We start from the raw sequence: 11,005 nt of genomic DNA on the forward strand, positions 1-11,005 counted from the left end.
TCTCATCGTCCTGGTGTGTCTTATTTATAATACAACCGAGTTAGTCTGTTGAGAGCCAATTTGCATTTACAAAGATTTTTTTATGTAACCTTTATTTAACTAGGCAAGTCAGTTAAGAACAAATTCTTATTTTACAATGACTGCCTACCCCGGCCAAACCTTCCCTTAACCCGGACAACGCTSGGCRAATTGTGCGCTGCCCTATGGGACTCCRGATCACGGGCCGGGTGTGATACAGCACAGGATCGAACCAAGGTCTGTAGTGACGCCTCCAGCACTGAGATGCAGTGCCTTAGACCGCTGCGCCACTCGGGAGCCCTATGATGATGATCTGGCCAGAGACAAAACATTGCAATGAAGAGCCCTGTCTGTCTAGAGAATATGATTTTTTGGCTTTGTTCTTCACGGGGGCCAACAATTCAACTTTTAACCTGATAAAGCCTTTATAATCAGCCCTAATCTCTTAGACAATTCCCACTGCCGGTGGCCCTGTTCCTCTGTTATCCCATCTCACACCTCACTCTACCCATAGAGGATGCCTGGTTATTCTGTAAAAGTGCCTTCCTCACCATCTTAAATAGCATGCCCCATTCAAAAATGTAGAACCAGGAACAGAAATAGCCCTGACTGCCCTTGACCAGCACAAAAACATCCTGTGGCGTGCTGCATTAGCATTGAATAGCCCCCGTGATATGCAACTTTTCAGGGAAGTTAGGAACCAATATACACAGGCAGTTAGGAAAGCTAAGGCTAGCTTTTTCAAACAGAAATTTGCATCCTGAAACACAAACTCAAAAAAGTTCTGGGACACTGTAAAGTCCATGGAGAATAAGAGCACCTCCTCCCAGCTGCCCACTGCACTGAGGCTAGGAAACTCTGTCACCACCGATAAATCCACTATAATTGAGAATTTCAATAAGCATTTTTATACGGCTGGCCATGCTTTCCACCTGGCTACCCCTACCCCGGTCAACTGCCATGCACCCCCCACAGCAACTCGCCCAAGCCTCCCCATTTCTCCTTCACCCAAATCCAGATAGCTGATGTTCTGAAAGAGCTGCAAAATCTGGACCCCTACAAATTAGTCGGGCTAGACAATCTGGACCCTCTCTTTCTAAAATMATCTGCTGAAATTGTTGCAACCCCTATTACTATTACTAGCCTGTTCAACCTCTCTTTCGTATCGTCTGAGATTCCCAAAGATTGGAAAGCTGCCGCGATCATCCCCCTCTTCAAAGGGGGAGACACTCTAGACCCAACTGCTACAGACCTATATCTATCCTACCCTTCCTTTCTAAGTTCTTCGAAAGCCAAGTTAACAAACAGATTACCGACCATTTCGAATCCCACCGTACCTTCTCCGCTATGCAATCTGGTTTCAGAGCTGGTCATGGGTGCACCTCAGCCACGCTCAAGGTTCTAAATGATATCACAACCACCATCGATAAGAGACATTACTGTGCAGCCGTATTCATCGACCTGGCCAAGGCTTTCGACTCTGTCAGTCACCACATTCTTAACGGCAGACTCAACAGCCTTGGTTTCTCAAATGACTGCCTCGCCTGGTTCACCAACTACTTCTCTGACAGAGTTCAGTGTGTCAAATCGGAGGGCCTGTTGTCCGGACCTCTGGCAGTCTCTATGGGGGTGCCACAGGGTTCAATTCTCGGGCCGACTTTCTTCTCTGTATACATCAATGATGTCGCTCTTGCTGCTGGTGATTCTCTGATCCACCTCTACGCAGACGACACCATTCTGACGACACCATTCTGTATACTTCTGGCCCTTCTTTGGACACTGTGTTAACTAACCTCCAGACGAGCTTCAATGCCATACAACTCTCCTTCCGTGGCCTCCAACTGCTTTTAAATGCAAGTAAAACTAAATTCATGCTCTTCAACTGATCGCTGCCCGCACCTACCCGCCCGTCCAGCATCACTACTCTGGACGGTTCTGACTTAGAATATGTGGACAACTACAAATACCTAGGTGTCTGGCTAGACTGTAAACTCTCCTTCCAGACTCACATTAAGCATCTCCAATCCAAAATTAAATCTAGAATCGGCTTCCTATTTCGCAACAAAGCATCCTTCACTCATGCTGCCAAATATACCCTCCTAAAARTGACCATCCTACCAATCCTCGACTTCGGCGATGTCATCTACAAAATAGCCTCCAACACTCTACTCAACAAATTGGATGCAGTCTATCACAGTGCCATCCGTTTTGTCACCAAAGCCCCATATACTACCCCCCACTGCGACCTGTACGCTCTCATTGGCTGGCCCTCGCTTCATATTTGTCACCAAACCCACTGGCTCCAGGTCATCTACAAGTCTTTGCTAGGTAAAGCCCCTCCTTATCTCAGCTCACTGGTCACCGTAGCAGCACCCACCCGAAGCACGCACTCCAGCAGGTWTATCTCAATGGTCACCCCCAAAGCCAATTCCTGATTTGGCCYCCTTTCCTTCCAGTTCTCTGCTGCCGATGACTGGAACGAATTGCAAAAATCACTGAAGCTGGAGACATATCTCCCTCACTAGCTTTAAGCACCAGCTGTCAGAGCAGCTCACAGATCACTGCACCTGTAAATAGTTGTTAGTGGAATTAAATGATTCCTACAATATACTCATTAATTAAATTCAAACTGTCATTTATAAGAATTTGTAAGATACTTATTAACATAAAATAGATAGGATACAGTCATATTAAAAGTAGATAATAGTGTTTATTCTCGGAGCAAGCTCCATTTGATCATAAACACAGACTTATATACAATATATGACGTCATAGGTTACAGAATGCGTCTCATTGTCCTAATCAAATAGAAAACAGGTTCAAAAGTTCATTCTAACCTCACCAGGGCACTCACATGAAAACACCATATAATCATTTATCCTGAAGGCTCACTATAATTGATTACCACTTGGAAGCAGACACTCAAGATAATGAAAGACCTAAAAAAGTGACCCACAGCCTTGTCTAAACATCTCAGGGCTAAGTTGGGTCAGTTCAACCAGAGTTGAATGACCCTTTCTGCTTACTTTATAACCCACAACACAAATCTCTTTTCACCAGGCATGCAGAGTTCAATTTGTTTATAGTTTTATCTTTAGCTAGAATATGTTTTAACTATTTATTAACAAAATTCCTAACAATAGTCCATCTGTAAATAGCCCATCCAACTACCTCATCCCCATACTGTATTTATTTATCTTGCTCCTTTGCACCCCAGTATCTCTACTTGCACATTCATCTTCTGCACATCTATCACTCSAGTGTTTAATTGGTATATTGTAATTACTTCGCCACCATGGCCTATTTATTGCCTTACCTCCCTTATCTTACCTCGTTTACACACACTGTATATATCCTTTTTCTACTGTATTATTGACTGTATGTTTGTTTATTCCTTGTGTAACACTGTGTTGTTGTTTGTGTCGAACTGCTTTGCTTTATCTTGGCCAGGTCGCAGTTGTAAACGAGAACTTGTTCTCAACTAGCCTATCTGGTTAAATAATGGTGAATTTTTTTTTATATATTTTTTTTTAATCCCCTTACAGGGCTAGAGAGACTAGTGGGTCATAAACTGTCTCCCCAAACTCCAGTGACCTCTGTGACCAGGCCACTGATAGGTTTCTGGGGTCAGGTGGTTGGTAGGGGGCTGGACACCTGATAGTCCTCTTGCCTGCTCAGGTCAGATCTGCCTCAGTCTCTCTCCAAGTGGACATGTGTGATGGGGTGAGTGGACAGAAGTGAGTTGGTGTTAAGAGTCAATGTGCAGCGGGTGGGACGGAGTCAGGCGCAGGACACAGAGAATGAGTAATAACGYACTTTACTCAACAAAACAACAAAATATTCCACGCAGGGAAAATATACCAGCTCACAAATATAAGCGACCGCTTAACACAGAACAAACACGCACAAAACCATGGGGGGAACCAGAGMGTTAAATAAGGAACATAATTATGGGAATGGAAACCAGGTGTGTACAATGAAGACAAAACAAAGGGAAAATGAAAAGTGGATCGGTGGCGGCTAGAAAACCGGTGACGTCGACCYCCGAACGCCGCCAGAACAAGGAGAGGGACCAACTTCGGCGGAAGTCGTGACAGTTGGTGCTACTTTTGTAACTTGTGCATTTACTTTGTACAGTTACAATCTCGGTGTTGTTGTTCATAGTCGTTGGGCTTTGTCTTATACAGCCCTTTGCTTATGCCACTATCACTTTATACAGTCCATATTATTATTGCTCTTCCACTATCGTATCTGGTTAACCATGCATTGCCATGCTATGTTTATTATGTATAGTATTTTCATTCATATCACTCTTTGTAGGTTGGCAGTTATTGTCATGAATCTTGTTCTGGAGGCAGTTCTGCAGAGTGGTCACTAGCTGGCACAGCCACAGTCATAAAATCTGATTTTAAACCTAACCCTAATCTTAACCACACTGCTAACATTAACATTACATTTTGACTTTGCAGCTGGCCCAGCTAGCTGAAATCGCCCAGTTCTGCCTCTAGCGCAAGATTCATGACAATAAACGTCAACATGCGAACCACGTCCATATCATATGCCCTCTGGAAATAAAGTTCCTTCTTGTGTGTAAATTCTCTGTGGGGTTACCTTGTTCCTCTGACGGGGAGAGTTGTCGGTGAGTCACAGACCAGCCCAACTGGAGAGCCGCTCTATTTTAGATTAGTTGGCGTTATTCTTCACAGGTGCTAATAGACAATCAGCTCTCGTCTCTTTCACGGTCCCTCTCCCCCTCTGGGCTAGCTGGCCCAGTTTGACAGATTAAGCATTGGTTTCTGAATTAATGCTCCGGATTACATAACTCTGACTAGAAATTAATATACAGTATAAAGGATGTCACACAGACACATATATCCTTAACAACCACAGATCTAGGGTCAGGGTTTACTGTCATTTCTAATCATGGGAGGTGATCAAATGGACTTCTGATCTGCTGTGTGGGGCAATTGCTAGCCAAGCATGGCTTCAAATCCCATACCCTGTCTCTTTCTCTATTCTTCCCTCTTGTTTTTCTCCTGTCCTTCATCTGTTTCTTGCTCTACTAATTATTTATTGTTTATATCTTTTATTTATTACACAGGTATACAGAACCTAAATAAATAAATAAAATAACATGATAATGGACTTCAGAGCAAACTGTAACAATTTACTCTATAGCTGTAGACATTGATATTGTGTACCTGAAACTCCCTTTAAATTTCCTTATATACCCCTCTCTCCCTCCCCCTAATTACTATGCCCATATGGATTTCCTGCTAAGCCCTCACTCCAACAAGAATTCTACATGACCCAGCTGTGCCCATATTTGCAGCTCCTACCAGACACATGGGCATAGTAAAAATTGACTCATACATACACACACTCACAGACACACCTGATACAGTCACTCCTCTGGAATATCCCTCTCCGTGTGTGTGTGTGTGTGTGTGTGTGTGTGTGTGTGTGTGTGTGTGTGTGTGTGTGTGGTGTGTGTGGTGTGTGTGTGTGTGTGTGTGTGTGTGTGTGTGTGTGTGACTGAACACTGACAGTGTACTGACTGTTCTCCTCAGGAGGATCTTGTTCAACCTCTCTCTTCAACATCTTATCTCTGCTTTGCATCTAATTCCCAACATTTCTCACTCATCCACTCAACTCACTCTCTATTTCACCCTTTTACTCTCAGCTCTATTTGTGGCCTCGTCTCTCTCTCTCTCTCCCTCCTCCTGCTCTCTTTCTCTCTCTCTCTTTCTCTCTTCTCTCTTTCTCTCTCTCTCTCTCTCCTCTTTCTCTCTCTCTCTCCCTCTCTGCCTCTCCTACTCTCTCTCCTCTCTCTCTCTCTCTCTCTCTCTCTCTCTCTAACTCTCTTTCTCTCTCTCGCTCCTCTCTCTCTCTCTCTCCTTTCTCTCTCTCTCTCCATTCTCTCTTGTCCCACTTTCCTCTCCTGCTATTTCTTCTCTCCACCAGAGGATGCCAGTGAACATCTATCTAGTTCATGTAGCAGGATATTCCATTCAGTTTATCATCTTTCATAGGAAAATAATTTTGCATAAAGAAAGACCTGCTCACAGTTAATGCTGCTTTATTCCTGCACAGCAATGAACAAAGTGTTTTTGGCCAAGCATTATTGTGGTTATTTAGGACTAGAATTCGTTTTACAGTCAGGAATTGAGAATACAGACTTCAGCAAACAAGACACAGTTGATTGATGATAATGGTGAAGATTGTGATGCTGTTACTACTATTTAGGATGAACTTGATGAAGATGGTGGGTGTGATGGTGATGATGATACACAGTGATGATGATGATGATGCCCTAGGTTACCATGTGAAGAGATGCAGCAGGTCATTAAGTACTTATAGAACATAAAGACATTCTTCGTTTTATGGCACTTTAGCCTGAAGATACACTAACACTTAACCTAACCTTGGATGGAGTATTTTTTTTCTCTCACTCACACCAAGTGTGCGTGCGCGTGTGTGACATTGTGGGCGTCCCTGTTTCCAGGAGAACCGCCCGCCGCTCGTGCTGCTAGGCCACTCCCGGGGAGCGCGAGACTACACTGTTTCGGGCGCTTTGCTTGGCTCTCTCAGTGTGTATGCGAATGTGCTCACTGCTCTCTCGTGGAGTGTGTGTGCGTTTTCACCATTCGCCCGTGCAGGGGGCCACTATAAAGCATGTAGTACCTGGATCACCTCGGGGTCTCGAGAAGTATTCCCACCGGGATCAAACGGAAAAACGGATTATATTACCCATTGTGGAATAGTATTAATGGACGCCTAACAGGGATATAACGGGGGACTTTAACGGCCGGAGGGGAGAGAGGGTTTCTCTTCTCGGTAAATGATCGGAGAGGAAGCTTCCATTTTGAGAGAGAATCATGGCGAGCGACTCCCCTGCCCGGAGCCTGGATGAGATAGACCTGTCAGCGCTACGGGTAAAGAGAGCGTGTGTGTTGAATGAGTGTATGTGTGTGTGTGTGTGTGTGTGTGTGTGTGTGTGTGTTCGTGATAAAATGGAGACTGTATGAATGAGACACGGCGTCTCGAGCACCTGCCCCATCCCCCGTTAACGACAGCCTCTCTTCACCTTACCGACTGTGTGTGTGTCTGTGTGTGGTTGGCGTCCTCGAGCCATCGTTAACGGCCATGCACGCGACATCCGCTGATCAGATATAATTAATCTGGATCAACCGACGTCTGCTATAGTCTACTACGGCGATGCGACATAACAGCGATGCGACATAACGAGGGGGGGGGGATACAGGGGTATAGAAAAGGAGTTGATCATTTGATCCTCGTCTCTCCTCGGTAATGGCAACTCCCTCCCACGCGCTTTAGAACCTCGGAAAGCTTTTTTTCTCAACAATTGGAACGTGATGTAATGGAGCCCTGGGCCTGTGTACTGTAGTATAGCCCCCTCTGTATTTGAGGCAGATGTTAAACTGTCAGTCGTGCAGCCTCACGCTGCCCCTGACACACACACACAGCCTGCCTACACACACACACGGTTGAATAATATTAGAGATATCAGCAGAAGCGGTTTCCGCCATTTCGTGACATTGTGGGGAGTCAGTGACAGCGGCCTCATAGCACTAGTGTCTGTTGACAGCCTTTAGTCTTGCTGGGTGAGATGAGAGGCTCATTACAGGCAGGTCATTACACAACATGATCATACCTGCAGTACCTGGATCAAGCCCCAACATGACCATGGCAATGCTGTGTGTGTCTGTATGTGTGTTTGCTTGCATTTTCCCTAATATGGCAATGGCTGTGAATGATGCACATACTATGCAAATACATACACATTTGCGGAATCTTTGGACTGTGGAAATCTGGCACATCCAACAGCACATTGACTCATTCATCCTCTCTCTTGAGAAATGTAGCCAAACAATTTGCAAAGCTCTCTTTCTCCCAGCCTGTCTCCCTCACTAGTTATCTCTCTATCTTCTCCATCTACCTCTGATAGATGTATGACAGTTATTACACACGCACACACACACACGCACACACACCTGGCCTCTCTCTCTGAGCTCTTGTCCAGAGTCTGCGGCGCGACTGGAAATTAGGTCACAGAGAGGCAGAAAGCTGGGGAGGATTTCAGTGTTGTGCACACTACCCATGATAGATGGACATTTACTCTTCCTGTATGCCCTGGTCGGTCTCACTTCCCCTTAGACCAGGGATGTCAAGCAAGACCTGATGAGAAGCCCTAGACAACCACGCAAAGGCACTATGGAGTTATTTTCCCTGGTTGACACAGACATGCTCAGGAAAGTGATATCACAACTTAAGCCTTTTACCTGCCTTCTCAATTCTATCCCCAAAASTGTTTTTCAAAACTGTTCAAAACTGTTTTTAATTGCATATCTGAAGAAGTGCACGCTATTATTATTATCTGACCCTGCTGGTCGTCTATGAACYTTTGAACATCTTGTCCATGTACTGTTATAATCTCCACCCGGCACAGCCAGAAGAGGGACTGGCCACCCCTCAGAGCCTGTTTCCTCACTAGGTTTCTTCCTAGGTTCTGGCCTTTCTAGGGAGTTTTTCCTAGCCACCGTGCTTCTACATCTGCGTTGCTTGTTTGGGGTTTTAGGCTGGGTTTCTGTACATCACTTTGTGACATCGGCTGATGTTCAAAGTGCTTTATAAATACATTTGATTGATTGTTAACTAATCCCTTTTCACAGGCACTTTCCCCTCTGCACTAAAAACGGCTTTGATGAAACCCGTTCTGAAGAAAAGTAATCTAGAGTCTTCAGATTTGAGCAATTTCTGGCCAATCTCCATCCAATCAGTTCAGTTTATATATATTACCCCTTAGTAGCGTTATCAGAAAGCACAGCATTGGCCTCCCGAGTGGCCGAGTGGCCTAAAGCACTGCATCACAGTGCRTGAYGTGTCACTACAGACCCGGGTTTGATACCAGGCTGGTTCACAACTGGCCGTGACCGGGAGTCCCATAGGGCGGCGCACAATTGGCCCAGCGTCGTCCGGGTTAGGGGAGGCTTTGGCCGGTGGGGCTTTACTTGGCTCATCGCGCTCTAGCGAGTCCTTGTGGTGTTTTCTTCAACACATTGATGCAGCTGGCTTCTGGGTTAAGCGGGCAGGTGTTAAAACTTCTTAGGTATGGCCCTTTTTCTTTAAATTTTTGCCTAAATGACATACCCAAATCTAACTGCCTGTAGTTCAGGCCCTGAAGCAAGGATATGCATATTCTTGGTACCATTTGAAAGGAAACACTTTGACGTTTGTGGAAATGTGAATTGAATGTAGGAGAATATAACACAATAGATCTGGTAGAAGAAAATACAAAAGAAAAAAACAACCAGTCTTTTTCAACCACCATCTTTGAAATGCTATCCAGCACTCTGGTTGTAATTCCGATAGTGTCCACAAGATGGCAGCGGTGTATGTGCAAAGTTTCAGATGGATYATTTGAAGTATGGGTGAACTACAATACTTTTAGTGTTAAGTCCTCAGGTACATTTGGGCAAATCGTGAAGGAGACATTCACATTCATATTACATTTTCCTGCAAGGATATCGTCAAATCTGTATACTTGGACTTTGATTTAGCTTTCCAAGTATTAGTAGCCATATTATAAATTCAACATTTGCAAAACAACCAGTTTTCATAAATTCATAACTGTAGAGGTCGACCGATTATGATTTTTCAACACCGATAGCCGATTATTGGAGGACCAAAAAAGCCGATGACCGATTAATCGGATGATTTTATTATATTATAATATTTGTAAATAATGACAATTACATCAATACTGAATGAACAATGAACACTTTTATTTTAACTTAATATAATACATCAATAAAATCTATTTAGTCTCAAATAAATAATGAAACATGCTCAATTTGGTTTAAATAATGCAAAAACAGAGTGTTGGAGAAGAAAGTAAAAGTGCAATATGTGCCATGTAAAAAAAGCTAACGTTTAAGTTTCTTGCTCAGAACATGAGAACATATGAAAGCTGGTGGTTCAATATTCCCAGTTCTTCAATATTCCCAGTTAAGAAGTTTTAGGTTGTAGTTATTATAGGAATTATGACGCGTCAACTATTTTTCTCTATACCGTTTGTATTTCATATARCTTTGATTATTGGATGTTCTAATAGGCACTTTAGTATTGCCAGCCTAATCTCGGGAGTTGATAGGCATGAAGTCAAAAACAGCGCTGTGAAGCAAGCATTGCTAAGAGCTGCTGGCAAACGCAGTAAAGTTTGAATTAATGTTTACGAGCCTGCTGCCGCCTACCACCGCTCAGTCAGACTGCTCTATGAAATACCAAATCATAGACTTAATTATAATATAATAAACAAAGAAATACGAGCCTTTGGTCAATAATATGGTCAAATCCGGAAACTATCATTATCGAAAACAAAACGTTTATTCTTTCAGTGAAATACAGAACCGTTACGTATTTTATTGAACGGATGGCAGCCCTAGGTCTAAATATTTCTGTTACATTGCACAACCTTCAATGTTATGTCATCATTATGTAAAATTCTGGCAAATTAGTTCGCAACGAGGCAGGCGGCCCAAACTGTTGCATACATATACCCTGACTCTGCGTGCAATGAARGGAAGAGAAGTGACACAATTTCCCTAGATAATATTGCCTGCTAACATTAATTTACTTTAATACACTTTCTTTGCAAATTGAACGAGTGGAAATACAAAATCGATCGTGCATGCTATATGGACCATTTTAGGATATGAAAAATGATTTTATCTAACAAAACGACCCTTCATGTTTTCTCTGGAACCCTTTGGATGAWAAATCAGAGCAAGAATTCAGAATGTACAGTTGAAGTCGGAAGTTTACATACACCTTAGCCAAATACATTTAAACTCAGTTTTTCACAATTCCTGACATTTAATCAGAGTAACAATTCCCTGTCTTAGGTCAGTTAGGATCACCACTTTATTTTGAGAATGTAAAATGTCAGAATAATAGTCGAGAGAAT

The 11,005-nt window shown here is 43.4% G+C and overlaps 1 pseudogene; it reads left to right on the top strand.

The window, feature by feature from the left end:
• Positions 1 to 6,573: 6,573 nt before the first annotated feature.
• Positions 6,574 to 11,005, top strand: part of LOC111973535 (traf2 and NCK-interacting protein kinase-like) — a 73,780-nt pseudogene continuing 69,348 nt past the window's right edge.

Source organism: Salvelinus sp. IW2-2015, linkage group LG14 (assembly GCF_002910315.2).
Source record: "Salvelinus sp. IW2-2015 linkage group LG14, ASM291031v2, whole genome shotgun sequence".
In the NCBI taxonomy this organism is placed as follows: Eukaryota; Metazoa; Chordata; class Actinopteri; order Salmoniformes; family Salmonidae; genus Salvelinus; species Salvelinus sp. IW2-2015.